This window comes from Hemitrygon akajei, chromosome 7, assembly GCF_048418815.1.
Source record: "Hemitrygon akajei chromosome 7, sHemAka1.3, whole genome shotgun sequence".
NCBI classification, from domain to species: Eukaryota; Metazoa; Chordata; class Chondrichthyes; order Myliobatiformes; family Dasyatidae; genus Hemitrygon; species Hemitrygon akajei.
The window spans coordinates 108956061-108980408 of NC_133130.1; the positions used below are offsets into that span (position 1 = coordinate 108956061).

General features: G+C 42.0%; 1 long non-coding RNA gene across 1 annotated transcript in view; it reads right to left on the reverse strand.

The window, feature by feature from the left end:
* LOC140730794 (uncharacterized) overlaps window positions 1-23844 on the reverse strand; it is a 42233-nt gene extending 18389 nt beyond the window's left edge. The window contains exon 1 of the long non-coding RNA XR_012099680.1: window positions 23484-23844. This is a non-coding gene — a long non-coding RNA (uncharacterized lncRNA). The remainder of the gene's footprint in view (window positions 1-23483) is intronic.
* Window positions 23845-24348: the final 504 nt, after the last annotated feature.

Sequence of the window (24348 nt, forward strand, 5' to 3'; positions counted from 1 at the left end):
CCCACAGACCCCGGTATAAAGGTGATTGGAGGCACAGACCCTTCCTCAGTCTCCAGGATGTTGTGTGGTGGTCACTTGCTGCTTGTGCTTTCTTCCAGCCAATAAAAACCTACCTTAACCCACGTCTCAGAGTTATTGATGGTGCATCAACACTCTCCAACTCTTTCAGCTTTGATGGCTAACCTGACCACAAGTCACCACATCTGTCTCCTCTGATCACTCCCGTCACCCCAGGTCACAATATCTCTCGCTGCCTTCACCCCATGTCTCTTCAATTACTAGTCACTACCACATCTGCTGCAGACAGACAGGTTTAAGCAGTACATTTTAAATCCCTTCCATTTGCATCCAGACGGAAGAATGGCAGATTGTGTGGCAATTGGGCACTGGTGGTCTGGTCAGGAGGGGCCCCAGCTTGGTTTCAATGCACCATTCCACTCACCACTCTGCAGGAAGGAGGTGATAAGGAAGCCTGGTCTCATGCAGTGAGAGATGATCGAGCCTGGGTAAACTGAAACCAAAGCCGATGGCGGAACAGTCACAGAACAGTTTCTGGAGCAAATGGTTTACCTTCGGTTTAAAAAGAACAAGTCTCACTGGGAGTCAGGCCCACATTTAAGTAGCAAGCGAGAAAACAAGAGTGTTGCAGGGTCTGAGCCGTTTGAAAACAACAAGTCTTTTTGGAAATGAGCCAATAAAAAGAAGTGAGGTTGAACAGGAGCAGCTATTGTGTGAGTGGGCAGTGTTAGAGTGGAGAACACAGGCTTTATCGAGAAGAGGCACAGGCACAGGTAAGGACTTTTTCATTATAAATAGTATTCGTTTTATATAACTATAAAGATACAACAAATTAAATAATATGGTAATGCAGGGTCAGGTGAATTGTAACTGCATGGTGTGGGAGCTGGTGACCTCCGTTGTGGTTCCTGGAGATTGTATCTGCAGTAAGTGTGTTGGCTGCTCGTGGAACTCAGCCTCAAAGTGGATGACATGGAATCGGAGCTTCAAACACTGCGACGTGTCGAGGAGGAGGGGAGAGTTGCCTGGACTCTGTGTTTCAGGAGGCAGATTAAATAGTTCAGTTTCAGTCTGTGGCCAAGGGCAAGAGAGTGTGAGGCCGAGGGAGGTCAAGAGAAAGGCAGTTGTGACTGGGGAATAGACACAAATCAGGAGTCTCAAAGGCTCTGTTGTATGCCTGGTGACATCTCATCTGACCGGCAAAGGAATTTGGCATGGGATGGGAAAGATCCACTTGTTGAAGTCCACGTGGCCATGTGGGTACCAAAAATGTAATAAGGACAAGGGAAGAGGTCCTGTTGAGGGAATTTGAACATCTAGGGACTAAGTTAAAATGCAGAACTGAAAGGGTAATGATCTCTGGATGGTACCTGACCCACCTGCCAATGGCAAAGGCTCCGCCTGAACCGTGCTGGGACCACGGGGCTCCGCATAGGGCTTTAAGCTAAATAGTAGATGTGGGTGGGGTGGGTCCAACAGCTTGGAGATGTCAGGATAAAGTAAAAGGGAAGGAGAGTGCAGGAGATGTTACTGAAGTCCCCAGAAGATTAAAAAAGACAAAAACTGCAGAAAGGGATAAGAACATAAGCTCTGGTAACACGGTGTCAAAATTGAAAAGTGTGATGAATCAGGACGAAAGGCGTTACATTTGAATTTATGCAGTATATGAAATAAGGTAGGTGGTGTTGATGCACGGTTAGAGATTGGCAGGTATGAGGATGTGGGCCGCACTAAGTCACGGCTGAAAGAAGATCATAGGATACATAGGAAAAGGACAGGCAGGTAGGCAAAGGGGGTAAAAATGAGATCAAATCCTTAGAAAGAGGTGACATAGGATCAGAAGATGTGGAATCCTTGTGGGTAGAGTTATGAAATGGCAAGAGTAAAAAAGACCCTGCTGGGAGTTCTATACTGGCCTTCAAACAGTAGCCAGAATGTGGGCTACCAATTATGAGGAGTTCGAAAAGGCATGTAAAAACAGTGATGTTACAATGCTCGTGGGGGGTTTCAATAGGCAGGTAGATTGGGAAAATCAGGTTGGCGTTGGATCCCAAGAGAAGGAATTCGTAAGATGTCCTCGAGATGGCATTTTAGAGCAGCTTGTGGTTGAGCCCACTAGGGAAAAGGCATTTCTGCATTGGGTGTTGGGTAATGAACCTGAATTGATTAGGGAGCTTAAGATGAAGGTAGTGATCACAATTGGAAGACACAAGACAGACTTATCCCACAGAACAAGTATTCTAAAGAGAGAATGAAGTGACCGTGGTTGACATGGAAAGTAGGAGACTGCAGAAAAGCAGAAGAGATGGCCTATAATATTACAAAAGTAGTGAGAAGCTAGAGGATTGAGAAAATTTCTAAAATGAACAGAAAGCCATCAAAAAATAATAATGAGGAAAGATTAAATATGAAGGGAAGCTAGCCAATATACAAGAGGATACCAGAAGTCTTTTTCAGATATATAAAGAGTAAAAGAGAGGAGGGTGTGGGTATCAGATCACTGAAGAGTTAGTAATGGAGAAGAAAAATATGGTGGATAAACTCAATCGATATTTTGCGTCAGTCTTCACTGTGGAAGGTACCAGTAGAATGCCAGAAATGCAAGAGTGTCACCGAGTGTAGTCGGTGTTACTACAGAGAAGGTGCTCGGGAAGCTGAAAGGTCTGAAGGTAGATAAGTCACCTGGACCAGATGGACTGTACCCCAGGGTTCTGAAAGAGGAAGCTGAAGAGATTGTGCAGGAATCAATAATGATCTTTTAAGAAGCACTAGGTTCTGGAATGGTTCCAGAGGTCAGAAAATTGCAAATGTCACTGCACTCTTTAAGAAGGGAGGGAGTCAAAAGACAGGACGTTATAGGCCAGTTATCCTGACTTCAATGGTTTTTAAGATGTTGGAGTCTATTAATAAGGCTGAGGGTTAGTGTTAGGATTATAGGTTAGGGGATGTGGTTTCAGGGTACTTGGAGGCACATGATAAAATAAGCCCAAGTCAGCATGGTTTTCTTTAGGGGAAATCTTGCCTGATAAATCTGTTGGCATTCTTTGAGGAAATAACATGCAGGATAGGCAAAGGAGAGTCAGTGTATGTTGTGTACTTAGATTTTCGAAGGTGCCACACACGAGGATGCCAAACAAGATGAGAGCCCATGGTATTACAGGAAAGATTCTGGCATGGATAGAAGATTGACTGGCTGGCAAGCTGCAAAAAGGAGTAAAGTGGGTCTTTTCTAGTTGGCCGCCAGTGACTTGTGGTGTTCCACAGGGTTCTGTGTTGAGACTGCTTCTTTTTACGTTCTATTCCAGGGATTAGGATGTTGGAATTGATGGCTTTGTGACCATATTTGCAGATGGTATGAAGATAGGTGGAGGGGCAGGCCACGTTGAGGAAGCAGGGTCTCTACAGAACAACTTCCTCCATTAATATGCCAACTGTCAAGCAGCAGGAAAGGGCATTGGCTGCGGTCTACCATCACTTGTATGTGTCCAGGTCGAAGAAGTGGGCAGGAAAAAAGTCATTGCAGATACTATCCACACTGCAAACTACCTTCAGCAGAAAGCTGATGCCTGCAGTTCCTCGCCAATGGTACACTGATGGGTGCATCCTGTCAAGTCAAGTCACTTCTTATTGTCATTTCGACCATAATTGCTGGGACAGTGCACAGTAAAAACAAGACAATGTTTTTCACGACCATGGTGCTACATAAAATAGTTCAAAAACTACACTGAACTACGTGAAAACAACACAGAAAAAAAGAAACTACGCTAGACTGCAGACCTACCCAGGACACCCCTGCTGCTGCCAGTCACCTCTACCCTGCCTGGGAAGAAGGTCATTGTGAAAACTGTAGGGGTGTGATGTTTCATGTGGTTTAAGAGCTGAGAGACTAGTCCAGGCCACATCCACAGCTTACAGTAGTGTGGTTGTATCCGTGCCAGGTGCAACAGTTTGCAGACGCACACAGATGGGTGGCGGGACAGGTATTATTGAGGAAGCAGGGAGTCTGCATGAAGAATGGGAGAAGGGGCAACATGGCAGATGGAATACAGTGTAGGGAAGTGTAAATCTTATGCACTTTGGTCGAAGGAATAAAGACAGAGACTTTTCTTTTTTGTAATTTATTTTTTTATTGAAGTTCATCATCAAACAAACATTTCCATAAGATGTATTTCAGACATTGTACATATACAAACCCCATTTCCAGAAAAGTTGGGATATTTTCCAAAATGCAATAAAAACAAAAATCTGTGATATGTTAATTCACGTGAACCTTTATTTAACTGACAAAAATACAAAGAAAAGATTTTCAATAGTTTTACTGACCAACTTAATTGTATTTTGTAAATATACACAAACTTAGAATTTTGATTTCCACAATTTCTCCAGCAAACAGGCAGGTTACTATCATAATGGGATTTCTGAGAGGGTGTAATAAAATATCTTATCAAGTTTTTCCATCCGAACTCCCTCCATTTCTGTGAACTGGTACACTTCCATTGATGCCTCCATATTATTGTCCATTCTTCCTCAGATATAATTATCCCTCCTTCCTTCTCCCATTTTGTTTTAATGTATGAAGTCGAATGTGTTTTAAGATTTGACAATCCCTTATACACACTTGAAATGATTCTACTGCCGTTATCTGAATTATATGCTTTTCTGAATAGCTCTATCAAGCATGTACTTGCCTTGATTACATTTTTAAGTGTCTTATTAACATAGTATTGCATCTGTAAATACCGATAGAAAAACAAGATTTTTAATAAGTGTTCTCTTTAAGCATTTCAAAACTGAACAGTGTTCCTTCTTTCATTATGTTGCAAAGAACTGTTATTCCTTTAGCTGTCCAGTCCTTAAATCTAACATCCAGTTTATTCGGCGTAAAATCCGAGTCATATGCACACCATTTAAGAATTGCAATACCTCCCTCTAGATTATATTCTTTTATAGTAGTTTTCCATATTTTAAGAGTCAATTTCACCCATGGGTTATCAATAGTATTTATGTACCTTTGCAGGTTGCAATCAGCCAAAATTGCTTGCATGGGGATGGGAAGTACCCGCTCCTCAATGTTTATCCATTGAGTGTCATATGATGGGTTGCACCAACATATCACAGCTCTCAACTGTGCTGCAAAATAATAATCTCTAAGAGAAGGTAGACCCCATCCCCCCCCCTTTTCCTTTGCTAATTGCAAAGTTTTGAGACGAACTTTAGGCCTTTTACCCTGCCAAATATACCTTGATAACATCTTGTTCCATTTATTTGAATTGATTTTGATTCATCTCTATTGGTAGGGTCTGAAAGAGATATAACAGTCTGGGCAGTATATTCATTTTAATAGACTCAATCCTTGAACTGAGACTGAGAAAGGGAATCAGGCTCCATCTTGCCATATCTTCCTTAATTTTTTTAATATAAAGGCTGATAATTACATTCTGATAATTTTGCCAAATCTTTTGGCATAATGATGCCCAAATATTTGAAAGACTCTGGTTGCCATGCCCAGGGATATCTACTTTCAATTTCTCTTGGTGGGTTATAGTAATATGAAAGTAATTGGGTTTTATCTATGTTGATTTTGTATCCTGATAATTGACCATATTGTTCAAAGGATTACATCAATTTAGGTAAAGAGTATGTTGGTTGCCCTAGATAGATCAAAATGTCATCCGCGTAACAAGCCAATTTATGCTCTGTCCCTTTAATAGCAATTCCCCGGATATCTTCATTTTGTCTGATGTATTGAGCTATTGGTTCCAGATATAACGCGAAGAGTAGTGGTGACCATGCACCACCCTGTCTCATGCCCCTTTCTAGGGTAAGACTATTTGATAAATATCCATTGATTTTAATCCTAGCAGTAGGGTTGTCATACAGTGTCTGTATAGTTTTAATAATTGTGTCTTGGAAACCAAATCTATGTAAAACTCTGTAAAGAAAACTCCAATTAACTGAATCAAATGCCTTTTCAGCATCCACGCTTATCACTATTGCTTTGATTTTTTTTTTGTATATGATCCATAAGGTGAAGTGTCCTTTGTATATTGTCTTGTGTCTGGCATTGTTGTATAAAACCTGTCTGATCATTACGTATGGGTAGAAACTCCTCTAATCGTTTGGCCATGATGGAGGTAAATAATCTATAATCTACAAACGTGTTTGTACATTAAGAATGGATATTGGTCTAAATGACCTGCATTCCATTTTATCATTACTTTCTTTTGGTATAGCTTCCTTCCAAATGGGTGGCATTTGTGCCTTTTTTAGAGCCCAGTTCAGTGTAGGGAGTAAAACAGGAATTAATTCATTTTTAAATTCTTTGTACCACACTGCCGTATACCCATCTGATCCTGGTGACTTGCTTAATTTAAGCCTACTAATTGCAGCTTTTAATTCAACTTCAGTTATGTCAGCAGTCATCGTTCTATTTTGTTCTTCGCTTAAAGTGGGTAACTCTAGAGAATTCAGGAAGGTGGACATAGACTATTTTCTAAACGGAAATAAAATTCAGAAATCAGAAGTACAAAGGGACTCAGAAGAACTTGCGCAAGATTCTCTAAAGGTTAACTTGCAGTAATAAAGGCAAATACAATGTTAACATTCATTTTGAGAGAACTAGATTATAGAAGCATGGATGTAATGCTGAGGTTTTGGAGCATATTGGTCAGACTGTACTTGGAATATGGGGAGCATTTTTGGGTCCCTTTTCTAAGAAAGGATGTGCTGCCATTGGTGAGAATTCAGAGGATGTTCATGAGAATGCTCCCAAGAAAGAAAGGGTTAACATATGAAAAGTGTTTGATGGCTCCTGGCCTGTACTCATTGAAGTTTAGAAAAATGAGAGTGCTGCCTTTATGGCAGTTATTTAGTTTATAATATTTTCGCGTAGTAATTTGTTAGCATTTTTTTAGTTAAAGTTAGGATTGTTTAAATCAATTGATTTGTCTGTAATACATCGCGGCTGCGATGACGTCACATCCGGGTTCGCCGCGTCTTGTGGGGAATTACCGGTTTGAGATTCACGCAAGGGTGGGGGTCACTCACATGTGCCACCATAACGCTGACTAGGGTCTCTCTATGCACCAAAGACACAGTGAAAGCAACGCTGTAAGTCATTAGATAATCGGTATTTTGAGTTAGAATGTTAACGCCGATTCTGTTAAAAGTAACGACGGTCAGTAAGGTTTACCTTTTCGTCAGTTAAAGAGTCGGGATAGTTTGTATTGAAGTGTATCTAAAGCAGCCAATGGAGCAGCTAGATTCTGACTGTACGCTGCACTTTAATGTAATGTAGTTATTGTAGTTTTACCTTTGCAAGTATTCACAATGTAAATGTGATATTTAGAAGGGAACAAACACTGTACCAATCCTGTATTGTTTTTCAACAGTTTTCACCATGCGTTAATGTGAAGAGTGAACAGTAAATGGTTAATCTTACTGCGGTCTCGTTTGCATTGATTCTGGTTTATCTCGACGTTTACCTCGGCGTTACTTCACACCCGAGCGAGAACGTTACAGTGAAAAAGCGGCATTATCAGGTGTTTAAAGTGCAGCCATGTCAACCCGATCCAGCATCAAGTCGTTGTCAAAGTCATCGTCATCCTGCGACAGGGGCAGTAGGGCATCAAGTAAGGCCACCCAAGCAAGAGCGAAAGCAGAAGCCGCCAAGGTGCGAGCGCGCTTTGCCAAAGAAGAATTAGAAGTAAAGATGAAAGCGGCTGCCAGAGAAGCTGAAAACCAGAAGGAAAAGGCTGCCAGAGAAGCCGAAAACCAGAAGGAAAAGGCCGCCAGAGAAGCCGAAAACCAGAAGGAAGCGGCCGCCAGAGAAGCCGAAAACCAGAAGGAAGCGGCCGCCAGAGAAGCCGAAAACCAGAAGGAAGCGGCCGCCAGAGAAGCCGAAAACCAGAAGGAAGCGGCCGCCAGAGAAGCCGAAAACCAGAAGGAAGCGGCCGCCAGAGAAGCCGAAAACCAGAAGGAAGCGGCCGCCAGAGAAGCCGAAAACCAGAAGGAAGCGGCCGCCAGAGAAGCCGAAAACCAGAAGGAAGCAGCCGCCAGAGAAGCCGAAAACGAATTGGAAAGGAAAAGGGTAGAGGCACGGTTAGAAGCGCTGAAGCTAGAACGAGAAGCAGCAGCTGCCGAGGTGGAAGCAGAGTTAATAGAAGACGCCGAAGAAATGCACGACCCGAAGGACGGAAAATCTACCTCAGAAAAGATCGGATTGGAACGTACAAGGGACTATGTCCAATCTCAAATGGAATGGAAGACTCTTTCTTCCTCTCCTTACTTATTCGATAACGTCCCACTTCATGAGGAGTCTTGGAGAGGCCCGACGGCATCACGTCCATCCGAGGAAGGTAATTTACCCTCGCAACTCCGCGATGAACCCAGGAATGCAAGGGCTCACGACAAGTACTTCTCGACACCGAACTTACCGGATTTGGGGAGAAGAGAGGCAAAGACTGAGTCCAGACCAGCAAATTCCATAACAGATGTACGCCCTCAGTCGTGTACCTGTGGACATGTTCCCTCAGCCCGCACGCCACTTGCAGACGAATCCGTAGCACGGTATTTCGCACGACGGGATCTCGTCACTTCAGGACTATACCAGTTCGACGATAAACCTGAAAATTACCGTGCATGGCACTCCACATTCACCAACGCTATCGACGGAATCCAGCTCAGAGCAACCCAGGAGTTGGATCTTATGGCAAAATGGCTGGGAAAAGAATCATGCGAACAGGTGAGACGCATGCGTTCAGTGTACATCAACAAACCCGAGCTAGCATTGAAGAAAGCATGGGAGAGACTTCAGGAGGGCTACGGAGCCCCCGAAATTATTGAGGCGGCGCTATGCCAACGTTTGGGAAATTTTCCTAAGGTGTCAGCCAAGGAACACACCAAGCTAAGAGAATTCGGAGATTTACTCATGGAGATTCAAGGCGCCAAAGAAGATGGCCACTCAGCTGGTCTAGTATACCTAGACACTCCAACCGGGATTAGACAACTCGTGGACAAACTTCCATTTGGGCTGCAGGACAGGTGGTTGTCCGTTGCCTCAGATTACAAGGAAGAACACGAAGGTCAATTCCCTCCCTTCGAGTATTTCACCAGGTTCGTGTGCAAGGAGGCGAAGAAGCGAAACGATCCTAGCCTCATAGGTCCAGGAAGCAGTACAATTTACACCAAGCCAGATAAATCCACTTCGAATAATTCCAACATTACTAAACCAGTCTCAGCGCTTAAGACTGAAGTCCTTACAACTAACAACGACTCTAGCAAGAATTGTCCATTGCATAACAAACCCCACCCTCTCAAAAGATGCAGAACGTTTAGGGAAAAACCCCTCGAAGAGAGGAAGGCCCTTCTCAAGGAGAAAGGAATATGTTTTAGATGCTGTTCCTCGACCTCTCACTGTGCGAGAGAGTGTACGATCGCCGTGAAGTGCCTGGAATGTGATAGCACTAATCACGACTGGGCCATGCATCCTGGCCCGTCACCGCAAACCGACAACGCTCCTTCACCCCCACAACAGGACGGCGGGGAGGGAGAAGCTCACTCCAGGACAACTGTTGTCAGCTCGAGCTGTACGGAAGTTTGCGGTCAAGCTCAGTCAAGCCGTTCTTGTTCAAAGATCTGTCTCACTAAGGTGTACCCTAAGGGAGCCAAAGACAAGACCATCAAAGCCTACGTAATTCTGGACGATCAGAGCAACCGCTCGCTAGTCAGTCCAAAGTTCTTTAACTTGTTCAACATTGAGAGTGAGCAGTTCCCATACTACCTTAGAACTTGCTCAGGCAACATGAAAACTTACGGAAGGAGGGCCGAAGGCTTCCAGATCGAGTCCCTGGATGGTAAAGTCCTCATCTGTCTCCCCCCACTCGTAGAGTGCGAGAAAATCTTGAATAACCGCACTGAGATCCCGACGCCAAGTGCGGTGCTACACCAACCACATCTCCACCACATCGCCAAACACATCCCAGAGCTGGATCCAGAAGCAGAAATACTCCTGCTATTAGGGAGGGATGTTCTCCGGGTACACAAGGTTAGGCAGCAGGTCAATGGACCACACGACGCCCCCTTTGCCCAACGCCTGGATCTGGGCTGGGTGGTGATAGGAGAGGTGTGCCCTGGCAACGAACACAAATCAACGGTTAACACACTCAAGACCAATGTGCTAGAGAGTAGCCGCCATATGATTCTTCAACCCCCCACAAGTTCCATGTGCGTCCAGGAAGCACCACAAGGCTTTAACAAGCACAAAGTAACTGACGAGACGCTGGGTCAGTCTGTCTTTGCTCATAAGGAGCACGATAATAAACTTGCTCCATCGACTCAAGACGCCATCATCTTAAAAACAGAGGACACCAAGGTCTTCAGAGACAAAGCAAATAGTGGGGTCGCCCCACTACCTTTCAGAGAACCACGCCAGTGCTTGCCAAACAACAAAGAGCAGGCAGTCAAGCGGTTCACGCCCTTGCAAAAACCCACGGAAAGGAGACCTGAGATGCAGCAAAGCATCCTATCGACCCACGAGGTACTGGGCACTCCAATGGCAGAGGTCACAGCCATTATGAATACACGACCACTCCTACCCGTGTCTTCCGACCCGGAAAACCCCTTCATACTGTCGCCATCAATGCTCCTTACGCAGAAGGCAGGAGCTGCCCCTCCACCAGGGGACTTCTCCGATAAGGACCTGTACACAAAGCAATGGAGAAGGAACCTTCAGGTTGGAGATTTAGTCCTGCTCAGGGACAAGCAAATCGCCGGCAACTGCTGGCCAATGGCCAGAATCACTGCCACATTCCCTAGTAGGGATGGACATGTCAGGAAGGTTGAATTGAAAACTACCAACCAAGGCGATGGGAAAATTTACCAAAGGCCTGTTACGGAAGTCATTCTACTTCTACCTAACGACTGATTTAGAGACTGAAGTTTGTATTATGTTCATTGTGACCTTACGAAGGCCAAGCGGGGAGTGTGCTGCCTTTATGGCAGTTATTTAGTTTATAATATTTTCGCGTAGTAATTTGTTAGCATTTTTTTAGTTAAAGTTAGGATTGTTTAAATCAATTGATTTGTCTGTAATACATCGCGGCTGCGATGACGTCACATCCGGGTTCGCCACGTCTTGTGGGGAATTACCGGTTTGAGATTCACGCAAGGGTGGGGGTCACTCACATGTGCCACCATAACGCTGACTAGGGTCTCTCTATGCACCAAAGACACAGTGAAAGCAACGCTGCAAGTCATTAGATAATCGGTATTTTGAGTTAGAATGTTAACGCCGATTCTGTTAAAAGTAACGACGGTCGGTAAGGTTTACCTTTTCGTCAGTTAAAGAGACGGGATAGTTTGTATTGAAGTGTATCTAAAGCAGCCAATGGAGCAGCTAGATTCTGACTGTATGCTGCACTTTAATGTAATGTAGTTATTGTAGTTTTACCTTTGCAAGTATTCACAATGTAAATGTGATATTTAGAAGGGAACAAACACTGTACCAATCCTGTATTGTTTTTCAACAGTTTTCACCATGCGTTAATGTGAAGAGTGAACAGTAAATGGTTAATCTTACTGCGGTCTCGTTTGCATTGATTCTGGTTTATCTCGACGTTTACCTCGGCGTTACTTCACACCCGAGCGAGAACGTTACAGAGAGAGTATCCAATTGAAACCTATTGAATATTGAAAAGCCTTGGGAGTCTGGACATGGAGAGGACGTTTCTTATAATGGGGGAGTCTAGGACCAGGGAGCACAGCTTCAAATTAGAAGAATGTTCTTTTAGAACAGAGATGAGGAGGAATTTCTTCGGCCAGAGGGCAGTGAACGTGTGAAATCCTTTGTCACAGATGGTGTGGAGGCCAGGTCATTAGATATATTTAATGCAGAGCTTGATTAGCTTTTGATTAGTCTGGCTGTCAAAGGTAGAAAAGCAGGTGAATGGGGATGAGAGGGATAGTCGATCAGCCATGGTGGAGCTGACTCAATGGGCTGAATGGCCTAATTCTGCTCCTATGTTTTCTGGTCTTATCGTTTTATGGTCCAGTTGAGGCACATTCCCACCAAGGGGGGAGGAAGAACAAACAACTTCAGCCCTCCCCGGATGGTGAAAGAGGAGCCGAGGGAGTCAATGTCGACTGTGAGGAGTAGAGGAATCAAGGAGGAAGAGAGAAAGACGGGGAGAGCCCATCAGAAAAGACCAGCCGCCCAGATGAATGGAAATCCAAACATGGTCAAAGGCCGTACACCGAGGAGTGGGGCATGTTAAGGGCAAACTGGGAAGTTGCTAAGGGCAGTGTTACAGCACTATATGAGTACAATGCATCTGCCTTCACTGGGGAAGTCAGAGCAGCAGCTAATATCCAGTGATCATAATATGATTGAATTCATGCTGCAATTTGAGAGGGAGAAGCATCAGTCACATGTATCAGTATCACAATGGAATAAAGGGAATTCCAGAGGCATGAGAGAGGAGCTTGCCCAGGTGGATTGGAGGGGGATACTGGCAGGGATGACAGCAGAATAGAGATGGCTGAAGTTTCAGGAATAGTTCACAAGGTGTAGGATAGATACGTCCCAGAGAGGAAGAAGTTCTCAGATGCCAGGGGTGGGCAACCGTGGCTGACAAGGGAAGTTAAGAACTGCATAAAAGCCAAGGGAAAAAGGAATATAAGGTAGCAAAGTGAGTGGGAAGTTGGATGATTGGGAAGCTTTTAAAATTCAACAAAAGGCAACCAAAAGAGTTTTAAGGGAAAAGATGAAATATGAGGGCAGACTAGCCAATAATATAAAGCAAGGATACCAAAAGTTTTTTCAGTTATATAAAGAGTAAAAGGGAGGTGAGGGTTGATATTGGACCACTGGAAAATGATGCTGGTGAGGTAGTAATGGGGGCAAAGAAATGACAGATGAATTTAATGAGTACTTTGCATCTGTCTTCACTGTGGAAGACACTAGCAGTGTGGCAGAGGTCCGTGAGTGTCAGGAAGCAGGTGTGAGCGCCATTGCTATTACAGAGGTCTCAAGGTGGATAAGAGGGCACAGCCTCAGGATAGAGGGGCATCTATTCAAAACAGGGATGGATAGACTACATCCCAGAGTCCTGAGAGAGGTTGCTGAAGAGATAACAGATGCATTGGTCGTGATCTTTCAAGAATCACTTGATTCGGGCATGGTGCCAGAGGACTGGAAGATTACAAATGTCACTCCACTCTTTAAGAACGGAGGCAGGCAACAGAAAGATAATTATAGGCCAGTTAGCCTAACCTCAGTGGTTTGGGAAAGTGCTGGAGTCTATTATTAAGGATGATGTTTCAAGGTATTTGGAAACTAATGACAAAATAAGTCAAAGTTAGCATGGTTTCTGTCAAGGGGAATCTTGCCTGACAAATCTGTTGAGAAAGTAACAAGCAGAGTGGACAAAGGAGAGGCAGTAGGCTACGGTCAATTATGGATAACTCTGAACATCCTCTACATAGCACCATCCAGAGACAGAGAAGCAGTTTCAGCGACAGGTTACTATCGATACAATGCTCCTCAGACAGGATGAAGAGGTCAATACTCCCCAATGCCATTAGGCTTTACAATTCTACCGCCAGGACTTAAGAACTTTTTAAAAGCTATTATTAATGCTTTTTGAGATAGTGATTTAGATGCATATCATATTTTTTACTGAGTTAAGTATTGTATGTAATTAGTTTTGCTACAACAAGTGTATGGGACATTGGAAAAAAGTTGAATTTCCCCATGGGGATGAATAAAGTATCTATCTATCTATCTATTTACTTGGATTTTCAGAAGGCGTTTGATAAGGTGCCACACATGAGGCTGCCGACCAAGATAAAATCCTATGGTGTTACAGGAAAGATACTGGCATGGATAGAGGAATGGCGAGTGGGAATGAAAGGGTTTTTTGGTTGGCTGCCAGTAATTTGTTCCTCAAGGGTCAGTATTGGGACCGCTACTTTTCACATTGTTTGTCAGTGATTTGGATAGTGGAATTGATGGCTTTGTGGCAAAGTTTGCAAGTGATACAAAGATAGGTGGAGGGGTGGGTAGTGCTGAGGAAACAATGCGATTGCAGCAGGACAAAGACAAATTGGAAGAATGGGCAAAAAAGTAGCAGATGGAATACAGTGTTGGGAAATGCATGATGATGCATTTTGGTAAAAGGAACAATAGTGCGGACTATTATCTAAATGGGGAGAAAGTTCAAAGATCAGAGGGGCAGAGGGACTTAGGAGCCCTCGTGCAGAAGTTAATTTACAGGTTGAGCCTGTGGTAGAGGGAAAATGCAATGTTGGCAGTTATTTCAAGGGGAATAGAATATAAAAGGGTGTGGGTGTGATAAAACACATTGAGGCTAGAGCCATAGATGTAGTGTATATGGATTTCAGCAAGGCATTTGATAAGGTACCCCATGTGAGACTTATTGAGAAAGTAAGGAGGCATGGGATCCAAGGGGACATTGCTTTGTGGATCCAGAACTGGCTTGCCCACAGAAGGCAGAGTGGTTGTAGACAGGTCATATTCTCTATGGAGGTTGGTCACCAGTGGTGTGCCTCAGGGATCTGTTCTGGGACCCTTACTCTTCGTGATTTTTATAAATTACCTGGATGAGGAAGTGGAGGGATGGGTTAGTAAGTTTGCTGATGACACAAAGGTTGGGGGTGTTGTGGATAGTGTGGAGGGCTGTCAGAGGTTACAGCGGGACATTGATAGGATGCAAAACTGGGCTGAGAAGTGGCAGATGGAGTTCAACCCAGATAAGTGTGAAGTGGTTCATTTTGGTAGGTCAAATATGATGGCAGAATACAGCATTAATGGTAAGACTCTTGGCAGTGTGGAGGATCAGAGGGATTTTGGGGTTCGAGTCCATAGAACACTCAAAGCTGCTGCACAGGTTGACTCTGTGGTTAAGAAGGCATACAGTGATTGGGCTTTCATCAATTGTGGGATTGAGTTTAAGAGCCAAGAGGTAATGTTGCAGCTATATAGGACCCTGGTCAGACCCCACTTGGAGTACTGTGCTCAGTTCTGGTCACCTCACTACAGGAAGGATGTGGAAACCATAGAAAGGGTGCAGAGGAGATTTACAAGGATGTTGCCTGGATTGGGGAGCATGCCTTATGAGAATAGGTTGAGTGAACTCAGCCTTTTCTCCTTGGAGCGACAGAGGATGAGAGGTGATCTGATAGAGGTGTACAAGATAATGAGAGGCATTGATCATGTGGGTAGTCAGAAGCTTTTTCCAGGGCTGAAATGGCTAGCATGAGAGGGCATAGTTTTAAGGTGCTTGGACATAGGTACAGAGGAGATGTCAGGGGTATGTTTTTTAAGCAGAGAGTGGTGAGTGTGTGGAATGGGCTGCCGGCGATGGTGGTGGAGGCAGATACGATAGGGTCTTTTCAGAGACTCCTGGATGGGTACATGGAGCTCAGAAAAACAGAGGGCTATGGGTAATCCTAGGTAGTTCTAAGGTAGGGACATGTTTGGCACAGCTTTGTGGGCTGAAGGGCCTGTACTGTGCTGTAAGATTTCTATGTTTCTATAAAAGTAAGGAGATAGTGCTGATCCTTTATAAGACGCTAGTCGGGCCGCACGTGGAGTATTGTCAACAGTTTTGGGCCCCGTATCTCTCTTTTAATCTTTTTATTAGTATTAAAAATATTATGAACAAAATACAATTAAAATATTAATAAGGGATTACAAACATATAAACTCCCATTACACATGAAGGAATACATAAGGAATGAATACAGTATAAGTAAGCTTTCCCAAAACATAAACCATATAGTATATATATGAACAAGTCTAGATATTCCATAATATATAAAAAAGAGAAAAAATATAAATCTATATATGAAAGTTAACTAATCTACTAATCTAATATCTAAAAAAAAACAAAGGAAGAACTAAAAAAACTAAGAAAAAAAGGGCTGTTCATAATATCTCACAAGCATACATAAACATCAATGTCGTCAACTCCGATCCTCTCAACATACATACGATTAAAGCTGAAAAAACCAATAAACCTGGCACAGGGCCATTACATCATATGAAAATATTGAATAAATGGTCTCCATATCTTTTCAAATTTAATAGAAGTATCAAATACAGCACTTCTAATTTTTTCTAAATTTAGACATAACATAGTTTGAGAAAGCCAATGAAATACCGTGGGAGGATTAATTTCCTTCCAATTCAACAAAATAGATCTTCTAGCCATCAAAGTGAGAAAAGCAATCATTCGACAGGCGGAAGGAGATAAGTGAAGTGAGCCCATCATCGGTAAACCAAAAATTGCGGTAATAGGATGGGGTTGTAAATCAATGTTCAGTACCGCCAAAATAATATCAAAAATATCTTTCCAATATTTTTCTAAAATCGGACATGACCAAAACATACGAGTTAAAGACACGATTTCTGATTGACATCTATCACAAATAGGGTTTATATGAGAATAAAAATGAGCCAATTTATCCTTGGACATATGGGCCCTATGCACAACTTTAAATTGTATTAATGAATGTTTGGCACATATAGATGATGTATTAACTAATTGAAGAATTCTATCCCAATTCTCAATAGGAATAATAAGATTAAGCTCTCTTTCCCAATCATTTTTGGTCTTATCAAAGGGCACTGAACGTATCTTCATAATTATATTATAAAGTTTTGATATAAGCCCTTTTTGAAAAGGGTTTAATTCAAACAAACTCTCCAAAATATCTGAAGACACAAAATTTGGGAATGAAGTACCGTACTTAAAAAAATGCCTAACCTGTAAGTATCTAAAAAAAATGAAATCTAGGCAAATTATATTTATTTGCTAATTGCTCAAAAGACATAAAACAGTTGTCCAAAAATAAGTCGGAAAATCTTAATAATCCCTTAGTTTTCCAAGCCAAAAAGCTTGATCTATAATTGAGGGGTGGAAAAAACAATTAGATACAATAGGACTATTTAACACGAATTGAGTCAACCCGAAAAATTTCCGAAATTGAAACCATATACGCAAGGTATATTTAACTATCGGGTTGTCGATTCGATTCGGCAATTTAGAAAGAGCAAAAGGGAGAGATGTCCCTAAAATAGAACCCAGAGCATAAGCAGATACCGATTTAGTTTCCAAACTCACCCAATGAGGGCCAAAAGGACCATCCCATTCTTTCAACCAACATATCAAATATCTAATTATTAACTGCCCAATAGTAAAATCTGAAATTGGGTAATGCCAACCCACCATCCTTCCTTGTCTTCTGTAAGTATATTTTACCTAACCTGGGATTTTTATTCTGCCATATATATGAGGAAATTTTTGAATCAACATTAGTAAAAAAAGATTTCGGAATAAAAATTGGTACCGCTTGAAAAATATATAAAAATTTAGGTAAAATAACCATCTTAATAGCATTAATCCTACCCATCAGAGACAAAGATAATGGTGACCACTTAGTAAACAAGCCTTTAATCTGATCAATTAAGGGTAGAAAATTAAACCTAAATAATTCTTTATGGTTTTTTGTAATTTTAATCCCCAAGTAAGTAAAAGAGTCTTTAACTAATTTAAATGTTAAAATACCATAGTTTGGGACCTGTCTATTCAAAGGAAACAATTCACTCTTTTTAAGATTTAACTTATACCCAGAAAACTCACTAAATTGAGCCAACAATGATAAGACTGCTGGAATAGATTTCTCAGGGTTAGAGATGAATAATAATAAATCTGCATATAAAGATACCTTATGAATATCTGTTCCACGATTAATACCCAAAATATCCTGTGATTCTCTGATGGCAATTGCCAAAGGTTCTAAAGCGATGTTAAATAGTAATGGACTAAGAGGACAACCTTGTCTAGTGCCCCGAAATAAACGAAAAAAATGGAGATCTTTGATTATTAGTAAACACCGAGGCTACTGGAGTTTGATATATCAGTTTAATCCAAGAAATAAAGGTCAGACTGAAATTAAACTTCTCCAGCACATAAAATAAGTAAGGCCATTCAACTCTATCAAATGCTTTCTCCGCATCTAATGAAATAACACATTCTGAAGTATTGTGTGAAGGAGTATAAACAATATTCAATAATCTCCTAACATTGAAAAAAGAATAGCGATTTTTAATAAAACCGGTTTGGTCTTCCGAAATAATTTGGGGTAGTACCTTCTCCAGCCTGGAAGCCAGTAACTTGGAAAAAATCTTAGAATCCACATTCAATAAAGATATTGATCTATAAGATGCACAATCAGTAGGGTCTTTATCTTTCTTCAGTATTAAGGAAATGGAAGCTCTATAAAAAGATTGAGGCAAATTCCCCAATCTAATTGCATCTTCAAAAACCTTGCATAGCCAAGGAGATAGAGTAGCAGAAAAACATTTAAAAAATTCTACTGTGTACCCGTCTGGACTGGTGCTTTCCCAGAATTCATTGAGGAAATGACCCCTTTAATTTCCGCATCCGTAAACGGAGTATCTATTACTGAAAGGTCATCAGATGATAGTTTTGGAAAATTCAATTTCCCGAGAAAATCACACATGGTATTATGATCCTGAGGGAATTCAGATTGATACAGGGAGGTATAAAAGTCTTGAAAAGACTTATTTATCTCATCATGGTTAACTGTCAAATCCCCGTTCTGCTGACGAACCATAGTGATTTGACGTTTAACTGAAACATTCTTCAGCTGACTAGCTAACAGTTTTCCCGATTTATCACTATGTATATAAAAATCAGATCTGGTTTTCATTAATTGATTTTCAATCGGAGATGTGAGTAATAAACTATGTTCCATTTGAAGTTCAACCCTTTGTTTGTAAAGCTCCTTGCTAGGAGTAGTCAAATATTTCTTGTCAATCTCTTTAATTTTATCAACCAATAAAAGAGTTTCCTTCTTAATGCTTTTTCTCAGACCAGCAGAATAAGAGATAATCTGTCCACGTATATACGCTTTAAAAGTGTCCCAAAGTATTCTGCAAGAGATATCCTCCTTGGAATTAGTTGAAAAGAAGAAATCGATCTGTTCCTTCATAAATTTAATAAAGTCCGGCTCTTGCAATAAGGTAGAGTCAAATCGCCATTGTCTAGCACTTAAAGCTGTATCCGTAAAATTAATAGAAAGTTTTAATGGAGCATGGTTGGAAATAGCTATAATATCATAATTACAACCAATTACCAATGGAATAAAACAAGAGTCAATAAAAAAATAATCAATTCTCGAATAGGAGTGATATAAAAGAAACATGTGAGAAAAAAGAAAACTTTGTCATTAGGATGACGAAATCTCCAAATATCAAAAACTCCATTATCAGTCAAAAAGGAGTTAATACAAGTGGCCGACTTATTGGGTAGAGTCTGAATAGGTGTAGATTTGTCCATCAAAGGAATTAGACAACAATTAAAGTCACCACCCATTATTAACTTATATTCATTTAAATTAGGTAAAGTAGTAAATAAGGACTTAAAGAAACCAGGACAATCCACATTTGGGGCATAAACATTAACCATAGCAACCTTGTTATTACCGAGTAAACCCGTAATTAACAAAAATCTACCATTCGGATCTGAAAGGATATCATGTTGAACAAATGCAATAGAGGAGTCAATAAAAATTGAAACTCCCTTAACTTTGGCATTCGAATTCGAATGATACTGTTGACCCCGCCAAGACCTAAAAAAGCGATATTTGTCCTCCTTCCTCACATGAGTTTCTTGTACAAAAATGATATGAGCATTAAGTCTTAGGAATACTTTGAAAATCTTCTTTCGTTTAATCGGATGGTTTAATCCATTAGTATTCCAAGACAAAGTTAATGGTTTGAGCCATGTTTCTAAAGTCATCCCTTTGGTATATAAAGGGTTAACCATGTTATAAACTCATGCACCCGGAAGAGGAACAAAAATAAAGAGCGGACCCGGAAGTGACGACATCGTAGACATATTTGTAGTTCAAGAACAGCCCAAGTAAAAAAACTAAAACAAATTGATAAGAGAAAAATTAAAAAGGAAAACAGACCAACCCCCACCCCCACATGAAGAAAAAAAGCCAAAATATGGCTAGAAAAAAGAAAAAATGAGACTAACTCTACCCCCATATCAGCGGCAGACCACTCCGTGTTTAAAGGATATATAAAAAAAAAACCACCCGAACTTTAAGAATTATGATCGAAGTACTAAAAACTACGCTTCTTAATATGCTGGGTTGTAAAGAAAAAGGGAGTATAATCACTAAGAGTTTATAAATCAGGTTATAACCCAAACAAATCAAGTAGTATTTAAACTATGATAAGCGATGCATTATAGGAAGAAGACGAAAAAAAGAAACAATAACGCCATCTTAAACGAAACCAATACTTTGCAAAAAACCATTATCTTGATATTAAACAAAAAATTCACTTCGAAAGGTTAAAAATATACCTTCAAGGGAACAAAAATAATAGACAAAAATATAGTATAGTAGTTAAAGTGTATAAGACAAAGTGATTAATATAACGAAAACACACTTTAACTTAAGTATGAAGTATAGGATAAACCTACACCAATAACCAGAGACTAACCCTGGTTTAAGGAATCAAAAACCATCTTTCACGATCAGAATCACTCATTTAATGGAGAGTAGTAACTGTATCAGTAGGGAAGTTCTCCTCCAAATACTTTTTCGCTTCAAAGGTAGACAGAAATACTTTACGCGGAGCATTCGGGGGGAAATCCTGAGCTTCGCCGGGTATAAGAGTGCAGGTTTTAGATTTTTCTCATAACATTCAGACATCAGAGGTTTAAAAAGCAGCCTTTTCTTCATAACTTCTGGGCTAAAATCAACCACCAAACGAAAGCAATAATCACAAAATTTAATCATCCCAGCCCTTCGAGCTTCACGAATGAGTTGTTCTTTGTCGTGTATGTAATGAAATCGGACGATTACCACCGGGGGCTTATCTGAAACCGTCGGTGAACGACTCCAAATTCTATGTGCTCGGTCAAGTACCGGGGGGTTTTCTGGAAAAACCGACGGAAACACATCTTTTAGAAATTGAGCAAAGTATTTCGAAGGATCGCCTTTTTCTATGCCGTCTGGGAGACCAAGTATGCGTAGGTTCTGTCTTCTGGACCGATTCTCCAAATCGACACTCTTGGCTTTAAGTGTCTCCACCAGTTTAATGGTCGAAATTAAATCCTGTTGCAATTTTTCAATTGTCAAATCTCGTTTCCGCACTTCATGTTGCAGAGACGCGATAAGCGCTTGCTGCTGGTTAATTACTGAATCCGTCTTAACCATATAATCTTGAAAAGCCTTTATATCTTGTTGAAAAGCCTGATGTTGTTCCTCAAATTTTTTATCCAAAACCTCCATAAGCAGTTCATAAGTTAACTCAGTGCGTTGCGGTTGAGCTAGCTTCTTTCCATGACCGTTCGGGTTTCGCCCCGGTTCTCGTCCTTTGGATCCAAGAGCCATTTCTGTTTGCACATCTTCCAAAATTCACAATAAAATCTTAACGATAAGCCCGAGAAAGTAGCAAAAATCTTTTGGTGTAAGTAACAATAAGTTGAATAAGGGTGATCAAAGGTTAAAAGTAGTAAAGGTTATGGAGCGGATCTGAAACAGTACTCACTCCATGAGCGTCTCCCGCTGACTCCCCCGTATCTCAGAAAGGATGTGTTGTCATTGGAGAGAGTCCAGAGGAGGTTCACGAGGATGACTCCAGGAATGAAGGTGTCAACTGTTGGCAGCTTTGAGCCTGTACTCACTGGAACTCAGAAGGATGTGGGGGGGATCTCATTGAAACCTACCAGATGTTGAAAGGACTAGACAAGATGGATGTGGAGAGGATGTTTCCTCTGATGGGGGTATCCAGAACTAGAGGGCACAGCCTCAAAATTGAGGGGCAACACTTTAGAACAGAGGTAAGGAGGAACTTTTTTAACCAGAGAGTAGTGATTCTGTGGAATGCTCTGCTACAGACTGCGGTGGAGGCCAATCTGTGGGTGTACTTAAGGTGGAAATTGATCATTTCTTGATCGGTGGGGTAGAGTGGGATCTGGGATCAGGCATGATGCGATGGGCTGAGTGGCCTAATTCTTCTCCTATGTCTTATGGTCTTATTTCTGACAACCTTCTACACTAACCACATCGCCACCTAACTTCGTGTCATCTGCAAACTTACTAGCTCACCCTTCCACTTCCTCAGCCGTCATTTGTAGAAATCACAAAAAGCAGATCCCTGAGGAAAACCTCTGGTCACCAGACTCCAGGCAGAATGCTCTCCATCTACAATCACCCTCTACGCACTATCCACACATCAAAGTGTCCCTGGATCCCATGCCTCCTCACTTTCGGAATGCGCTGACCCTATCAAACAGCTTACTAGAATCCATATACTCTACACCACAGCCACTGGTCTACCTTTCATCATCGCACGCTCAAGGTGTCTGACGGAAAGTCGAATAGCAGCTCCTGTCGGGGTGTAATCTCAGGATGTGCCAGGCTTAGTGAGGGTAGAAACAGGAAAGCAGGACAGATGAACTGACAGGACTCCTGAACTGGAGAGGACCAATGTTCTTTCAGGGGCGTTTGCTGGTGCTACTCAAGAGTTTTAAAGTTATTAGGGTGGGTCTAAAGAGATGGGACCCTGATTCACATATAGTGACTATAAGACATAGGAGCAGAATCTGGCTATTCAGCCCACCATGACCCTGACTAGTCAAAAGCCCGTCGACCTCTGCTTTAAATACACCCAATGACTTGGCATTGGCTGTGCAGGAAACAATTTGTGAACAGACCGCTCCCACCAGATGTGAACATCTGCAGGAATGTTATTTTAGGTGGTGTTGCTCTGGGGGTAAATATTATTGAGGGAAATTCACTGGTCATTTTCCAAACCACTTTACCGCCCGGGAGACCATCACAATCTCTGGCACCAAAGCACCGTCTGGAGGATAGGCTCGTGGAAGGGTTGGGGACAGACCCTTCAGTCCACAGAGTGCATGCTGAGCCCAGGCTCCTATTTATGATCATTCCATTTTATTGTCCCACCTTCCAGTCAGCGCCCCCCCCCCCATTCGACCACTCACCCACACCCGGGGCAATTAGCCCACTGACTTTGGTAGCTGTAAGCCGGAGCCCCTCAAGGAATCCCGTGCAGTCAGAAGGAGAACATCCAAACGCCAGACAGACTGCACCCCCACCCCCCGGGTCAGGATTGACCCCGGCTCCCTGTAGCTGCCCTGTCTACTGCAGATAGTTCTGCTCTAACCCACGTTTCCATAACACCAACGGGACAAAACACAATTGATGAGTTAAGGAACACGACGTGGGCTGAATTTCTTTCAGGGACTAGTCCCGCAGTAATCAACACCAACATACCCCAAACATTCCGCAGAAAAGGATTTGAACAACAAGGATACAAAACCACACAACAACAGTCCATTCGTATCTTTGCTCGGAGTGGCGGCAAATCTCACCTGGCCATGAAAACGACTGAATTCGTACCTCACTCTGAGCAGCGGCAACACAGCCGGCCATGAAAACGACTGAATTCGTACCTCACTCTGAGCAGCGGCAACACAGCCGGCCATGAAAACGACTGAATTCGTTAAGCAGCCACAGGCACCGAGGCAACTAGAGTCCACGATTCACGGTGGTCCCGGAATGAGCATCGCCGCAGTGGCTACGGTGAGTTGACTGGCTTCCGGTGACGGTCCAGCAATAACTGCTGTAACCCGGAGCCTTTATGTTGCCGGTACGAAATGAAGATCAGGTGCCTTAGTCAAGGTGCCCAGCGGAACACGGGGAAAAGGAAATAACCGGAATGAGGAAATGGACTGTGACATTACTTTCTTATGGATGTGTTAAGAATACCTGCAAGAAAACTAATCTCAGGATGTATCTGGTGACAAATACGTAATTTGGTAATAAATCTAGCTTGGAAGTTGAACATGATTTGCTGATTAGATATTTGGATTAATTAATACGCAGGTGTGCAGGTGTAACTAATAAAGTGCTATTGAGCGTATACTGTACGTCACCATTCACCACCTTGAAATTGATTTTCTTGTAGGAAAGTAAAGAAATACAATAGAATTTATGAAAGACTAAAAGCCACGTGGACTGACAAATAAGCAACGTGCAAGAGAGGACATATTGTGCAAAGTAATAGTAAATAAATAAGTAATAAATAATACTGAGAACAAAAGTTGTAAAGTCCTTGAAAGTGAGTCCATAGGTTAGAGTAATAACTGTTCCTGAAGCAGATAGGGTGGGATCTAGGGTTCCTGTACTGCCTTCCTGATGGGGCCAGCAAGAACCGAGCATGGTCTGGGTGGTGGG